Here is a 15,754-nt window from a genome sequence, read left to right on the forward strand (position 1 = left end):
CGTACCGGATACTCGTTTCAGCCGGGTACTCAGATCATCCCTAGTGGAAAGCATGGAAAGTCATGGAATGGGACTGTTGCCTCTACGTTCAGGTTCAGGGGACTTAAAGATCAGTTCTTATTCGTCACTGCTTACCATGGACTGTAAAAATAGTGGACGAAGCATCGGTGATGTCCCCCACTGGTTTATGGTCTGCTGTTTTGAAGCTTTGAGTTCTGCAATTCGGCCTTCGCCATCTTGGTCATCTGAAACCGAAAATTTAACCCCAAGACCAAGTTCAAGCCTGTTTTAATGGGCACAGTCTTAGCATGGTTAGCATCGCTAAGCTTCTGTCCTAATTGACAGGTCTTGAAGAATCCCCTGCTTTGTCAACCATTTCAAATAAATGGGACCATACTTTTAAAAAAAGAACATCATACTGCATTGAAGAAGACTTGGAATTAACGATTGAGACCTTAAACCCATTATGAAAATGTTTAATGAGGTAATAAATCATGTGAGAAGTAGACTCATTCTCTCAAAGACTTCCGGGATTGTTTTGGTTCTGCCAAATCTCTCTCTTTTTAGGCGGGATGTCCCTTTCCTTCCTCTTTCTTTGTGTTGAAGTTCTAACCTCCGGTGGATTTCTGAGGACTATGGTTAACTGCTCCTCAGATCTCTGCAGGGTAAATCCAGACAGCTAGCTAGACTATCTGTCCAATCTGAGGACTATGGTTACCTGGTCCTCAGATCTCTGCAGGGTAAATCCAGACAGCTAGCTAGACTATCTGTCCAATCTGAGCTTTCTGTTGACGACTAAAACAACTTTTGAACAAGTTAATTCCCGAGGCTATTTTGCAGAGGCGCTGGTGCTCCGTCCGGCGCTTAACGACCCGTCCAAGATTGTGATTGGTTTCATCCATCTTTGTCTGCTTATCCGTTGTCGGGTTGCGGGGACGCAGCACCAGCAGGTGACCCCAAACTTCCCTTTCCCGAGCTACATCAACCAGCTCCGACTGGGGGATCCTGAGTTCCCAGGCCAGGTTGGAGATATAATCCCTCCACCTAGTCCTTGGTCTTCCCCGAGGCCTCCTACCAGCTGGACGTGCCTGGAACACCTCCCTAGGGAGGCCCCCAGGCCCCCCCTACTCTGAGCTCCTCACGGATGACTGAACTTCTCACCCTATCTCCAAGGGAGACGCCAGCCTCCCTCCTGAGGAAACCCATTTTGGCCGCTCGTACCCTGATAATTGATTGGTTTATAGACATAACAATAAACCAGACCCCTTTTTTCTTCCATCCCAGAATTCTGTGCTGACTAGCCAGAACAGCGCTGCGGAGAAAGTTTTGGCAATGCCAGACTAATAGAAAGAGACTTCTTTTTGGAGCCTGTGGAGTCATGAGTTAAAATGGAGCTTCACCATTAGACCGGTAAAGCTTTGTCCATTACTTTAACAGAATTATTCCTTGTGATTTTGGTGACTTTTTGCCCTTTTTTCATCAACATTTGCTATTCAGGATTCGTTTTATTTATTTATTTATCACTCACTCCTAATTTCCACCAGTTGTGGAAAAGCTGTGGATCCGTTCCAGAACGGTGGCAGAGTAATTAGGTTTCCATTAAGGTCAATGTGTGTATTTCTACGGACTTTCTTCCGACTCCGTCCCAGCTCCGGCAGTCCGCAGCCCTCCAGAGCAGATAGGCAGAGCTTCCATATTTGCCAGAAGGCAGAGAGCTCCGCAGCAATTAAGCACACGGCAGATTGTGCAGGACAGGAAGTCGAGCACATAAACAAAATAAAACATCCAGTTAATTTTCAAAATAAATTAGACCATGCTCAGGGTGGATCATATTTCCCTGCACTACACTTTGAAAACACCACACAGAGTTGTTTCCTCTCTATTCTTCTGGATGGAAACAAACTGTTGTTGGTTTTGTGGTTATATTCTACATGAATTTGCGTGATCTCGTGGGTCCTCGTGACTTCAGCTGTCAGTCATGGCCGCAGCCAGTCTGCAACAAATCCGGACCTGGTGGGTGTTGATGGATGGCGGAGCACGGAGCGGAATGGGTCTGCAACTGGTGGAAATTGGGGGTCGGACTTTACCTTCGGGACCAAATTTTCCAAAGTTTTACTGAAACAATATCAAAACCTTATAGCATGTTGCTGATCAGAATTACTCTCCAGAGAGAGGGAAACCTTTCCAATTTTGATCCTTTTTGATCTAGCTCTACCCTCCTTGGGACATTGAGATTTAGAAAAGAAAAGAAAAAAGAAAAAAAATCAGTAGAGTGAGAGATATCATTTATATAATTTAGTCCCTATGGGTCAAGCTCGAGAAATGTTAGACTGTATACTTCCCATAATATAACTCAATAGGATCCAATAGGGTCTTTTATCAGTCCCTCCCTGTCGCCTTTCAAACTCTTTATTTTGCAGCTTCTCTGTCTCCATTCTGTCAGGTCCGAATGTCCAATTCTCTATGAGCGCTCATCTGAGGGCTGTAGAGACATAAACAGAAAGGCTGCTGCGTGGAGAAAAGATTCACTCTGAATGCTCAGGCTATCTAACTAGTTAACTGCCCCAATATAGTTATGAAATCATTATTTGTTTTATTAAAAGTTAAGAATTCTGATTTTTTTATCATTACCGTTGCAAATCTAACTTCGACTGGAATTGTCGGATAGGGACCGTCAGTAGCCTGTCACAAGAGTTCAATTTTTTGAAAACATCGAGATGACCAACTGACAAGATTTTTTTTTTTTTACGCACCGTACTAGTTTGGACCTAGTTTAGACCCATTTGCATGCAGTCTGCGAAACTCCATAGGAAATGAATGACTTTGGACGCTTCAAAGCCGTGTCGGAGCTGATTTTAACTGCCAGTGTGAAGGCGGTGTTAGTCTTATTTGCTGTCCCTTCATGTCACATCAGAAATTTGCACATTTGTGAACACATCTTGCCTCCATCTGCATGCCGCATGTTCTGTCATGTCTTCTTTGGAATGATTAGATTTTAATATCTGCCACATCTAAAAGGAATCTTCTCACCGACAGCATATCTAAAGATCTCTGCAGGCTCTGAGTTTGCCTTTGTCTCCTCTGCCATCCGTCCTTTTTTTGTTTACTTTGCTGTGCATGGCAGAATATTAAAGTTTTGTCCGTGGAGTACAAATATTCTTGGCATCATTAGTGAAGGAACAACTTTATTTACTGACAGTGGAGGCAGGCAGAAATGTAACACTCCTCCTTCCACGAGGATGACGGCTCTACTTCTGTTGTGATAAACATCCCCCTTTTTTCCCATCAAACTTCTCCCAGCTACCTCAAACCTCGTCATAACGTGGCCCCAGGGCCCCACGTCAGATCAATTCTAGTTCCCAGCCTGGCCATTTCTCTTCTCAGTTCTTGTGTGTGTGCGTCTGTGTTTCCGTGTGTGTGTGTGTGTGTGTGTCTTCACCTGTATCTCTCTGTTTCTGCTCACTGGTAGCAGTCTGAGGAAGATGATGTGTAGTCATACCCGATAAAGCTGATTTCTTTCTACTGCCTTTCCCACTTGAGCTCCAGCACTGAGTAAATCTCAATGCTGCAGTCGTTTATTTCAAAATGAGCATGGCGTGCCTCTAAGTGTGTGTGTGTGTGTGTGTGTGTGTTAGTGGAATTGGCATTAGGCGGTATTGATTAGAGGTAATTAGGACATCTACAAGGGCCAATGTAGCCCACACAAACACTGACATATTTGCATTATGCAAACATGTATTTGTGCACAGACACACAAACACACTCACACACTCAAACACACACACATACACAGAGAGAGACACAGAAACGTCACAGCTCAGCAGGAAGATGAATCAGAGAATAATTGACTGAGACAATACAAATAATTTGTGGCTGTAGAAGAACATCAAGATTGATGGCTGCTGGGGGTTCCCTTGTAAAACGGCTCCTGTTTTTTGGAAGTGAGTCTCTTGGAAGCGAGAAGGTGGCGGGGTTGAATGTCGGCGAGTCAAATATAGCAATGATGGCAAGGAGAGCATGTGCAAAGATGACAGTAGATAGGGAAAAAGCCCCGGTGAATTGTGACAAAAGGAAGAGAGGCGCCTATAGAGGGCAGGCTGTTCGCTCTCTCCCCTCGTTGTCTCATGTTGATTAACCCTGTCATACATTATGCATCCTGCACTGGAAGTGAAAATGACTTTTGGAATGAGGAGATGTGTAAGAACACAGAGCCGGGTCCCGCCACTCAGATTGCTCTCCTGCAGGAACATCCATTCTCAAGTAATCCTTGTTACCCCTGAAATTGTATAGAGTTTTTTGACATGTCAGCTTCCGGCGTTGCAATGCATGCATTACGTGTCTCGATGAATAATATCACTCTTCCATTTTTATATTTTAATATCGTTTCTGTTATCATGGGACTATGAATAGTTCCTATAGGGCTTTCAGTGATGAAGGTTTTTATAAATCGTTGTGTGGATAAAGCCGAGCTATGAAGAGATTTTTTTTTTCTTCGAGAACTGGAATACTGTTTGGAGAAGAAGAAGTTGTTTGAGAAGTTTAGTACTTCCACGTTGTAAGATGTCATTTCTTAACTCTACTGCATTCATGGAATGGCTGAAGTTACTTTTTCTCTGCAGACTATTGAAGAAAACATTTGCTTTGCTTGTAAAATGCTGTGTATTGTTAAGAGTTTAAATAAGGCCAAAGAATATACATGTGGACATGTACTAGTACTAGGTATTAATAATTTTACTTGGCAAAGGATGTGGTAATTGTTTTTCCATCCCTGGTACAAAGTGTTCCCTCTCATCTGTGCAGCATTGTGCTATTCATTAGATAAGGGGCTCCTCTCCTTGAAACAAGTCCTAATAACGGTGAATGCTCTTTTACTATTGGAGTCAGCTGTTGGGGTTCCACCATTGTCCTTCGCCATCAATCTCCGTTCCTACTCTCACCTATGGCCTTGAAGGCTGGGTCATGACCAAAAGAATGAGATCCAGGGTACAAGTGGAAAGGAGCCTGTTGAGGTGGTTCAGGCATCTGGTAAGGATTAGTGGGTGACACCGGAATCAGCTGTCGCTCCCACACCATCCCAAGCCCAGGAAAATAATCCTGGCATGTCCCAATCTTGTGACTACCCCCACCCCACAAAAAATCCTATTCTGCAAGATCCCGAGAAAAAGACAGGATAGGCTGCTGTAGCCTGGCTCCGCCCTCCCATATACTTCTTCTTAATTATCATTTTTATTCAGTACACCGTCTGGGTTTGCGGTATATTCTTGGGTTTTCTCTGGCTAATCTTTATCGGTCCAATCAGCAAATAGAGTTGAGGCTGAGAACGATGACGTTGAGGTTGTGGGCTAGTTTGAGTTGTAGTTCCGTAATGGCGGTGGAGAAAGATGCGAGCGAAGCCATTTGGTCCGTTGTGGGAATGCTGCTGAATATCCAGAAGTTAAAGCCCGTGCAGAAACCATCTTTGCTGAGTTTTGTTGGTGGCCATGATGTTGTGGCCTTCCTCACCACGGGGCTTGGGAAAAGTTTGATTTTCCAGCTCGCTCCTTTAGTGGTGAAGGAGTTGTCTACGGCTTATGCCAGCAATGCTAAGCCAACATCACGACCAAATGTTAGCAGTTGGTTATGGCAGATCCAGAGTGGCTCTGGGCTGAGCCAATAGTTTAAACTTCAACAGAGAACCCGCCTTCAGGAAGTGAAGACTTGTCAATGGAGAGTGGCTAAGGCTACTGAGCCAGGCTGTGCTGCACACTCTGAATCATTGAGTTATAAAACAGAGAAATAATCTAGCCTCACCTGTAGCTTCTGTATCTTTTTACAAATGTGCTCTATGTGAGGAGTCCATGATACATTATGAGCGAGTAGTAGCCTATTAAAAACCTAAAACACATGTGTAAGGGGCAGGTAGGGGTGGTGGATGGATCAAACAACATAGGACTTATAGCAGGGTTCTGCATGATTTTTTTGTGTTTTCTATCCTATCATCTACTGGCATGAACTCTGTGACTTGACTATGAGAGCTGTTACAAAGCCTTACATAAATACATCCCAAATTCAGTTGAAGATTTCCAGGAAAAAAAAGGGACTTTCTACCCGCACATTACTGCACTGGAGTTGCCAACCGAAAACTGACTCTTTAATCACACTCTTCTAGCTATATAAAGTATCTCAACAGCATGTGAACACAATTTGACAGCAAATAACATGCAGCGCAGTGAGTCAAGTCAAAGCCAGTCATCTGATTCCCATTAGGCTTTTGAAGACGTGAGCCTGTCGTCATGATCCTCGTGTCTTCACCCACCAAGCACAAAAGCCTCTATCTATCTCCTATCAGTGTTCTTAATACAGCTGATACAATCCAACTCCTCTCTATGATCTCTCCTACCTCTCACCTAATTCATCTGTAATCCTGCTCCACGGGGAGTTGTTTGTGTGCTTGCGTGTGTGTGTGTGTGTGTGTGTGTGTGTTGGTGTGCACAAGCGGGCTTTAGCTAGCATTGTAGGCGCTTACGATCTAGATACCATATTTAATACCTGCCGGCCGTCGTCAGCTGCTCTCACATCTGATAGTTCCCACCGGGACGACAGAGGGCTCAGTCCTGATTTATTAATGACCTCCTCCCAGTACTGAGCGCTGCACTGATTGGCACACTGCTAATGTATAAGCATGGCTGTTAAAATAACATGTGGCAGCCAACAAGAGGGACTTGTCACGTTAACTTGGCAATAACGACGGTGGTGTGAACCTCCAGCAGCTCAGTCTCGACAGTGTCAGCTCTCTAAGGCTATGGAAGGCTGCTAATGGGAGAAGAGTGGGCTCATTACTGAAAACAGGGAATAGGTTACTTCTTGTTCATTTGAAATGCTATGTGCTGTTTACTCACACCTCCGTCATTGTTGGAGTTTGGGATTTTGTCTCTAGGGCTGTGTTCAGCTTGATCAAAGGAAGTATTAGTCGACTGAAATTCTACTCACCTGGAACTTGGGGCTTTTTTGGGGGGTCTTTGAGCAACAAAATCCAAGCTCTAACATCCACTTTATGTCCGTAATGCATGAATTTTCAGCCGCCACTCGTCGCTAGGTCTGATGCTAACTGTCAATTTTGTTTCTCATTATGCTTTAGGAGATGCTTTTTTGTCTTGTAAACCAATGGAAGGCAGGTCAGTCACACATTAGGCCCATATAAGGCTGGCAATACGTCATCCGTGGGACAACAAAGATTAGTGAGATGTGACCAAAAGATCATCTATGGGTCTGGATGGATTTTTGGCTTGCGTTGATAGTGACGGAGGCTCCGTATCAGTCAAATGTATACAGAGTTACATAGTTGACTATTAACAATATTCAAAACTACTTTTTAACTGTATGAATCTAACGTTTTCTCTGTAAACCTGATTAAATACCAGGAAATCAAATGCACAACACTGACACCAGACATTTCCAACAGATCATTGCATTCAGACCCTCGAGTGCTCAGGGATAGTGATGATCCGAGGCGTTTGGCAGCTTTTACAATGGTTAATTACATGCAAAGCAGCACTGAGCAGTAGGCCCGTGCTCCCGGCCATTATCATCATGTCGGCGCGTATTGTTTCTTTTATCGAATGTGCTGCATGAAAAGCTTTACCACTAATGAATTATGACCAAATTTTGAGAGTTTTTCTTCCATTGAAATAAAATTAATAGAAAGGCCATTTCCATTCAAACATAGGTAGCACAATGGTCAGAGCGGCAGCCATTTTGTGTGTACCATTGCCATGGCAATGATTTAACAACTTAATGCTTAGTCCACACAGCGCACATTGCTACTGCCAGATGAGAGATGGCTTTGTTCGATTTGTTTTCTGTGGCAGGTGCAGCTTGGGGGAATGACAAAGTTAGTAAGCTAAGGTTAGCGAGATAACAAGTCGTCCGCTGGCTGGCTGGTTCCACCATGCTTTCATCCGGCATTGTTTTCCTGTGGGGAGAGCGGCTACCCTTTTTTTGAACTTTGACCTGGTCATTGTTAACCTTTCAAAGCACAATCAATTCCAGAAGCAATAACAACATGCGCTGCGCTTTGCCTTTTGGCTCTGCTTTCAGTTGGACTGATGCTCTGGAGAACATCTCCCTTGAGCTTTGTCCTCCCAGTGAGCTGGGACACACTTTACAGTCCCACCGATGCGTGTTGTCACCACGGCAACTAACAACCATCACCTTTTTTGTGTAAATGATCAAGTGACCATAGCAAATTGCCCATCGGCTTTCTATCTATTTATTATTTTCCCTTTATCGTAGAATAGATAGATATGTGTACATCCATATATTTATAGGGGTATGGAGAAAGGTCTGGCAATGCGAGACCAGATACTCATATTGTATGTATCTGCAAAATGCACACTGACATTGCTTTTCAGTTGGTTAATACATGCATATGAAAACTTAGCAACAACATCTTGGAAAAACTACTTTTACAGTTACGCAACTTCTTAAAGTAACTGGTTAAAGTGTCAGTTCCCTGAAAATAACAATAACACTTGTTTTGTTGTCATGGACATGGGAAGCAGGGTTGCTGAGCGTGCTGTTGCACATTCTCTACTCTCACAGAATATTGTTTAGTTTCACTTATTTATTTAATTCTAAAATGGGTAGCCAAATAGTCAAACAGAATCTTTATCGCGTTGTATTAGTTCCTTTTGTTGATGTTCTAACAAAGGTTGTTTCTATCACATACACACACCCCCAGACACCTACACACACACACACACACACACACACACACACACACACACACACACACAATCTGATCAGCTTTATTAGCCAGGTATGAGGACACATACAAGGAACTTGGCTTTGGATTGTATTGCTCACAATGCACTGCTCTGAAATAGAGAATGAGAGTGATGAATAAATAATAAGTGGAACCAGTAAAACAGACTGATGAGAGACAGTGTTGCTGGGTTATTGCACAGAAATTGAACCTGGCACTGTGAGTCGGAAGTTAGCTGTTCATCAGAGAGATGGCTTGTGGGTAGAAACTGTTCCTGAGTCTGTTGGTTTTGGCGTACAGTGCTTTAGAACAGGTTGTGTCTGCAGTGATGTTTCCTGCCCGTTTCTCGACTCTAGAAGTGTGTAAGTCATGTTTGGAGGGCAGGTTGGCGCTGATGATCTTTTCTGCAATCCTAACAGGATACTAGAGATGTCTCAGTGAGTTATCAAGTGTCCCTGAATCCAAATAACTGAAAAAAACTCAAGTCATTCATTCAGAAGACTTGGTGACAGGGTATCATAATTGTGTAATAAACATATAAAAGGACCCTTTTAAAGTAAATGTTATTATTATGGTGTAGCGGTAGTAGTTCTTTATTACACAGCTTGGTTGAATACTTGATTGTGATTGGTCAGTCACGGCACTCTTCCATTCCTGGAAAACACACCGCTGCCATGGACCATGTTCTGATCATAGACGCTGACGGACCATTTTCAAATCAATAAATTCTTGTTTTTAAAACGATATTTGTGCTGATAAGGAGCTTATACATAACCACAGGGATCGCTAACAGAGCTATTGGCAACAATGCAAACGGATCGTTAGTTAGCTCCATGGTTAGCTCACTCACCGGGTCAGTCATTAGAGAATAGTAATTGTTGCCCTATTCTGCTGTTACAGAAAATAAAAAAACAAAGTAACTTCTGTACGATGACTAAACATCAGTGCCTAATCAGTGCAGACAGGTCTTAATTCCATATGAATTTTAAGCTATTTATACACATGGGAACAGCAACGTTTTAGGGCCGTGACCCACCAACCCGATAACCGGCCATGGGACAGTCTGGCGAGGTCGGTGACTCGAATCTGCTCAGTGTGTTATGGGGCCGTTGTTCGTCGGAGACTCCGGCGGCTTTTATTTTGGCAGACCTGACATGCTTGGTGGGAAGGTGACCACTGCCGTCAGTCGGACTCAAATGACCAATCTGATTGGTGGAGAGCTAACCTGGAAATGAGGAGCGGGATGAGCGGGACTAGCGTCTCTCAAAATCTGAGGAAAAATCTTTCAAAATGACTTTTGTGGATCTGAGATGAAGACAGATTCAGCAGCTGCACGGCCGATTTCTCCTTAAAATGTTTCAGAAACACGTCTCGCTTAACTATTTTAGTAAAATATGAGATTGTATTCTGAATGAGCCGCCATGACAGTCTGGCTTTGATTTGCCAGAGAAACCAGAACCACGTGACGCATTTGTCCAATCAGCTGCCTGTTTTTTGGGCGACAATACAGATTAGCGTCGTCCGTTGTTATGGAGACTTATTATGTCTTGTTGCTTCGTTGTGTCCAACTGCCTTTTCAACTGAGGGTTGGCCATCTGGTTTGTGTGTTGGGCTTTAATGGGGTGAACAGTGATCACCAGGATTTGCAAATGAGGATGTGAGTGGGTGGGCTTTAGGAATGATCTTTCTCCTGTCTGGTCCAGTAATATCCTTGTTACACTGATCTTATTTTCTGCTGAAAACAGACTTTTATTGGCAGTGCTGTTTATTTAGGCTTGGGTGGCAACTGCTTTCAGGGAGGGAATTATTAAGACTGTTCACACATACACACACACACACACACACACACACACACACACTCACACTGCTGCAGTTGTGTAGAGCTTTCCCTCCTGACAGCTTTATCAATATTCCCTCTCATCAGAGCGCTCGGTCAGCGAACGCCACTGAAAGGCCACCGCTGCGCGGCTAACTGCCTCATTAAAAAGTTTGGAGGGGCATGGGGGGCAGCTGGCGGAGCCCAGAAGGGGCCCGAGGTTGACGGAGCTCGGAGTCCCCGAGGCGGTAGCTTCCAGAGATCAACTCTCATTGGAAACTCTGACCCCAACCACTGACCCTGTCTATTTACACCCCCGTTCAGACAGGCGACAGGAGGGATACAGCACTGTCTCTCTCTCTCTCTCTCTCTCTCTCTGCCTCTCCACCTCTCTCTGTCTCCCTCTCTATCCTCACTGCTGTGAACACCTAGCTGAAAGGAGAATAAGACCAGCAGCAGTGGAAGAAGTATTCAGACCCTTTTCTTAAGTAAAAGTGCTCAAGCCACACTGTAAAAATACATTGTTAAAAGCCTGGCATTGTAAAAATCCAAACAGTTGTGTATTTAATGGTCTAATCATTTCAGCTGGACTTGTAGTCTACTTTACTTTATAATCAAACATAAGATGTTATGAACTACATGTGTTTTGTGTGCAGAAATCTTAATGTGTAAAGTAACTAGTAACTAAAGCTGTAACAGAGGAATGTAGTGGAGTAACAAGTACAATATTTCTCTCTCAAATGTAGCGGAGTAGCAGTAGAAAGTGGCAAAAAAAACCTAAAGCCTCAAGTAAAGTACAAGTAGCACAACATTTGGATTTAAGGAAAGTACTTGGGTAGATGTACTTAGCCCTGACAGAGAAGTGTGTCAGAATTTTCCTCGTTTAATTTTACAGTAGAATCTTTAACAGATAAACAGTTTACCTGAAGATATGAATTTTTACCTAATTTCCCTTTCTTCTTACTTGAATCCGTACCTGCTCCTGTTGACCTGCCAGAGGCGAACACAAAGCAGAGGGATAGAAAAACGGTCAGCACAAAACAATAACACAAAGCTATCCTCGATAAAGGAAATTGAATTTTAAAGCATCTATTGTGGGGAGGAACGGCTTGCTTTTTATTTTATACCTTAGGGGCAGGGACTGGAAACGCTGTGAGCACAGTCATAAACACACCATAATCATAATATGAATCTCTATTCGCATTATTTCTTGTCTTTATGGTGGAAAAAAAAAAAAACATTTAAAAAAATAAACTGTCAGCACTCAGTCCTGCTGCCCTCAAAAGAGCAATTTTGGAAGCAAAAACAACAGGGCAGCAGAGTAGAAAGTAAATACAAAAAGGATTCAGAGACAGAAGGTACAGAGGCTATAACGCAAAAAAGTGGAGGGATACGGGTAAAACAAAAAAGAGGACACCAGAGATTTATAAAGTTTGTGCGAGAGAAAGATAAAGAGCAAAGGAGAGAGAAGAAGGATAGGAGACAGCTTGCTTCCCCTCTCTCGTCGCCTCTGCTGGCTCAGTGTTTAACAGATGGAGGATGACAGCGGATGCTTAATGAGGTTTCAGGCACATAGGCAGTAACCTGCGCCACCAGGAAAAGGAACACATGGGTAACTATTCCTCAACACTCGGAGAGTCCCTCCCATTGAGATTCACGTTTGTCAATTAACTCTCACTCAGCCTGGGCTACTGTTTTCCACACTACCCCGGGAGGCTGCTCAGCAGAAAATAATAAGCTGGGGTGGGGTGTTTGGCTGATGCAGGTACCCACAAGTTGCTTTTAATGCTTTTAAAGCAATGTTCAAAAGGTGCAATCACGTGGACAGTGCTAGGACTTGTGTGCAAGGAAAAAACGAGGGTGTTTCCAAGTGTTATTTTCATTCAGCTAGTCCACACAGCATTCTGGGATGGGAGGAAATTGTGCTCTGGTTTATTGGCATTTCTTTAAACCAATCATAATTGTCTTGGGCGGCGCTTAGCCCCTGACGGAGCCACGATGCCTCTGCTAAATAGTCTCAGGAAGGAACTTGTTTTGGTGGAATATGTGAACGTTCAAAAGTTGTTTTAGTCGTCAACAGAAAGCTCAGATTGGACAGATAGTCTAGCTAGCTGTCTGGATTTACCCTGCAGAGATCTGAGGACCAGGTAACCATAGTCCTCAGATTGGACAGATAGTCTAGCTAGCTGTCTGGATTTACCCAGCAGAGATCTGAGGAGAAGTTAGTTATGAGGAGATAGTCCTCAGAAACCCACCAGAGGTTAGAATTAGAACACAAAGAGAGAGAAAGTGGACCGACATCCTGCGGAACAACTGGAGCAATCCCGGAAATGAAACGTTGTTGATGTAGACTACATGCATGTAGACTCAGTAGTGCAAAGTGTAAACTGTTTGGATCAGAGGGAGTGGTGATTGCCTCAGCCACTGTTTCATTTCTTTTGTTTGTCTTTAGCCTTTTTGTATTTTAGCAACAGCAATGTGGCAGACAGCAATCCCACCATACACCTAACAACAGGATGAATGGGTTAACTGTACTAAATCTCACACAGGATGGAAACTTAGCCATTAGACAACAAGTCTTGTTTGTTCCCTAAATCTAAAAAAAGACGTTTACTTTTTTCTAAGGTGCAACGTGCTACCGAATGCAGGACAAGACATTTTTAAGCAACCAAAATGTTCGAAGATTGGGTCAAAGTTTAAGATTAGAACCAGTCCAGGTCTATTTTATTGGGGTGGGAATCACCAGACACCTCCTGATCATCACGATAATTACGCTACGATACGATATTATTGCAATTTTAAACATATTGCCATAACTTGCAATATATTACAATTTATAACCTTTTATTAAACTTCAAATTTTTCCCTATTTCAAATGATGTCCCCAAAAGGAAACTTGGTCAAAATCTGTTTTATCTAAAAAGATACATTTTTCTGTTTGTTCATATCATTTCAGTTTTAATGCTGCAAATTGGGATTGTCAAGCAGACAGACTGACCAACACATATATGATAAAAGATCTATACTTGGCTTCTGTGTATTTATACAGTATTACCAGTACAAATATTGCAATACTATGCTGTATCAAATTTTTCCCCTGCTATTGTGTAGTCCACCGTGCCATGGTTAGCATTGCTAAGCCTCTGTCCTGATTGACAGGTCAGCGTGTAACCACGCCCCTAATGCATTCCCTGCTCTATCGTCTATTTTAAAATAAATGGGGCCATACTTTACAAAAGGAACATCATGCTGTATTGAAGAAGACTTTAAACTAGCAAACGAGAACATAAACTCACGAAAATGTTCACTGAGATAAATTAAGTGAGAATTATACTCTTTTTCTCATAGACTTCTATAGAAACATACTTGTTTTTGGAGCCAGTGGCGTCACCCCCTGCTGGATGTTAGATATAATGCAACTGTAAGGGGCATTGGCTTCACTTTTCAGACCCAGACATTCTCTGGTTCCAGCTTCTATGTGAGCAATGTTTTTGGGTTTTGGGCAGTTTGTTATTTGCATTGTTACTAAATCACTTTTCAAACACATGGCCGTCGGATGGCTGATTTATTGATAATGAAAACTAGATGTTGGCCTAATTTGCGGTTTGTTAGTTTGTCTTTACTCGAATTGAGTAAAAGTGATTTACTGGATGAGTGAGCAGAAATCCTTTCATGTTGTCATGTTTGTTTGAGTTTAGCAATGAAGGCACACCTTCTGAAATAGTCCAAAAATGACTTTACAGTACAGCAGAGGAGATATTCTTTATAACATCAGGACAGAAGAGACGTTGAGGATTTGGGGCGTCTCAAACCATATGATCACATTGATTTAATTTTGTATGGTAAGTCAGCATTGTGAGGGGACTTTAAGCAAATTCTTTATGTTAAAATATCAAACGTTACTTACATCTTAGATCTACAAGAGTCATAAAGTGGGGCTACAACGCTCCGCGTCCATGCTTGAGTCGTATAATGTGTTGATGACAGAGAAGCAAGTTCTACAAGATGTCAGTTTTGCACTGAAGTCATCCTGATAGAAAGTGTGGAGGGAAAAGCTGTGGATGCATCTGTGCTGCAAACTTGCCTGGGGCCGTGTGGCTGTGATCCATAAGGAAGATGTGAACTGTATGGCGTGGAGGATAACGATGAGCAGATGGACTGCACAATCATTAGCTATGTTTCCATCCACACGTTTTCATCCAAATTAAGTGATATTGACTGAAAAATGCCTTATGGAAACAGTAAAATTCCTTGGAATTTCATGAATATTGACTCAAAGGAAATACATTCGTTCTCATAAGATTTCATCTTGATTGATATACGGCTTATGCAATAAACGCTGATGGAAACGTTTTTTGCTGAAAAAATAATGAATTGCAATTAAGTTTTAGGTCATTTTATGGTTGCAACCCACCACAAAACAAAGAAGAAGACATTTTGGTTCATTTCCGCCCAGTATTTCCACTCTGGCGGGTGTCAACAAAGACAGATGTAAGTGGACGGACAAGGAGACGAGAGACTTTATAAATTTAATTAACGAGCAAAATATAACGGCTATTTTAGATTGCAAAAATCTAAGAAAGGCCATGATTTATCAGGCGATTGCTTGCGACATCTAGGGACAGGGACGGGCCAATAGCCAGAGAGATGGTGATTGACTTCAGGAGGAAGGGAACGGCTCCACAGCCCCTTTGCATCCTGGGAAGAGACGTGGACATGGTGGAGGAGTACAGATACCTGGGTGTCAACATCAACAACAGGGTGAACTGGAAGATCAACAGTACTGCTGTTTACAAGAAGGGGATGAGCACACTCTCTTTTCTGAGGAAGCTGAGATCCTTCAACGTGTGCAGCAGAATGTTGGAGATGTTCTACCAGTCTGTTACCAGCAGAATGTTGAAGATGTTCTACTGTTACCAGCTGAATGTTGGAGATGTTCTACCAGTCTGTTATCAGCAGAATGTTGGAGATGTTCTACCAGTCTGTTACCAGCAGAATGTTGGAGATGTTCTACAGTCTGTTACCAGCAGAATGTTGGAGATGTTCTACAGTCTGTTACCAGCAGAATGTTGGAGATGTTCTACAGTCTGTTACCAGCAGAATGTTGGAGATGTTCTACAGTCTGTTACCAGCAGAATGTTGGAGATGTTCTACAGGCTGTTATCAGCTGAATGTTGGAGATGTTCTACAGTCTG

General features: G+C 42.8%; 1 protein-coding gene and 2 long non-coding RNA genes across 3 annotated transcripts in view; 2 read left to right on the forward strand and 1 right to left on the reverse strand.

Annotated features, from left to right (window-relative positions):
- fhit (fragile histidine triad diadenosine triphosphatase) overlaps positions 1–15,754 on the forward strand; it is a gene marked incomplete in the record, with an annotated part of 456,026 nt that overhangs the window by 243,728 nt on the left and 196,544 nt on the right.
- The window catches only part of LOC116687535 (uncharacterized), a 13,336-nt gene continuing 6,496 nt past the window's right edge, over positions 8,915–15,754 (forward strand). The window contains exons 1-2 of the long non-coding RNA XR_004331585.1: positions 8,915–8,925; positions 11,877–11,880. This is a non-coding gene — a long non-coding RNA (uncharacterized LOC116687535). The remainder of the gene's footprint in view (positions 8,926–11,876; positions 11,881–15,754) is intronic.
- Positions 13,645–15,754, reverse strand: part of LOC116687515 (uncharacterized) — a 4,844-nt gene continuing 2,734 nt past the window's right edge. The window contains exons 2-3 of the long non-coding RNA XR_004331566.1: positions 15,173–15,174; positions 13,645–13,656 (exon numbers count right to left, since the gene is read on the reverse strand). This is a non-coding gene — a long non-coding RNA (uncharacterized LOC116687515). The remainder of the gene's footprint in view (positions 13,657–15,172; positions 15,175–15,754) is intronic.

This window comes from Etheostoma spectabile, chromosome 4 (assembly GCF_008692095.1).
Source record: "Etheostoma spectabile isolate EspeVRDwgs_2016 chromosome 4, UIUC_Espe_1.0, whole genome shotgun sequence".
Classification (NCBI taxonomy): domain Eukaryota; kingdom Metazoa; phylum Chordata; class Actinopteri; order Perciformes; family Percidae; genus Etheostoma; species Etheostoma spectabile.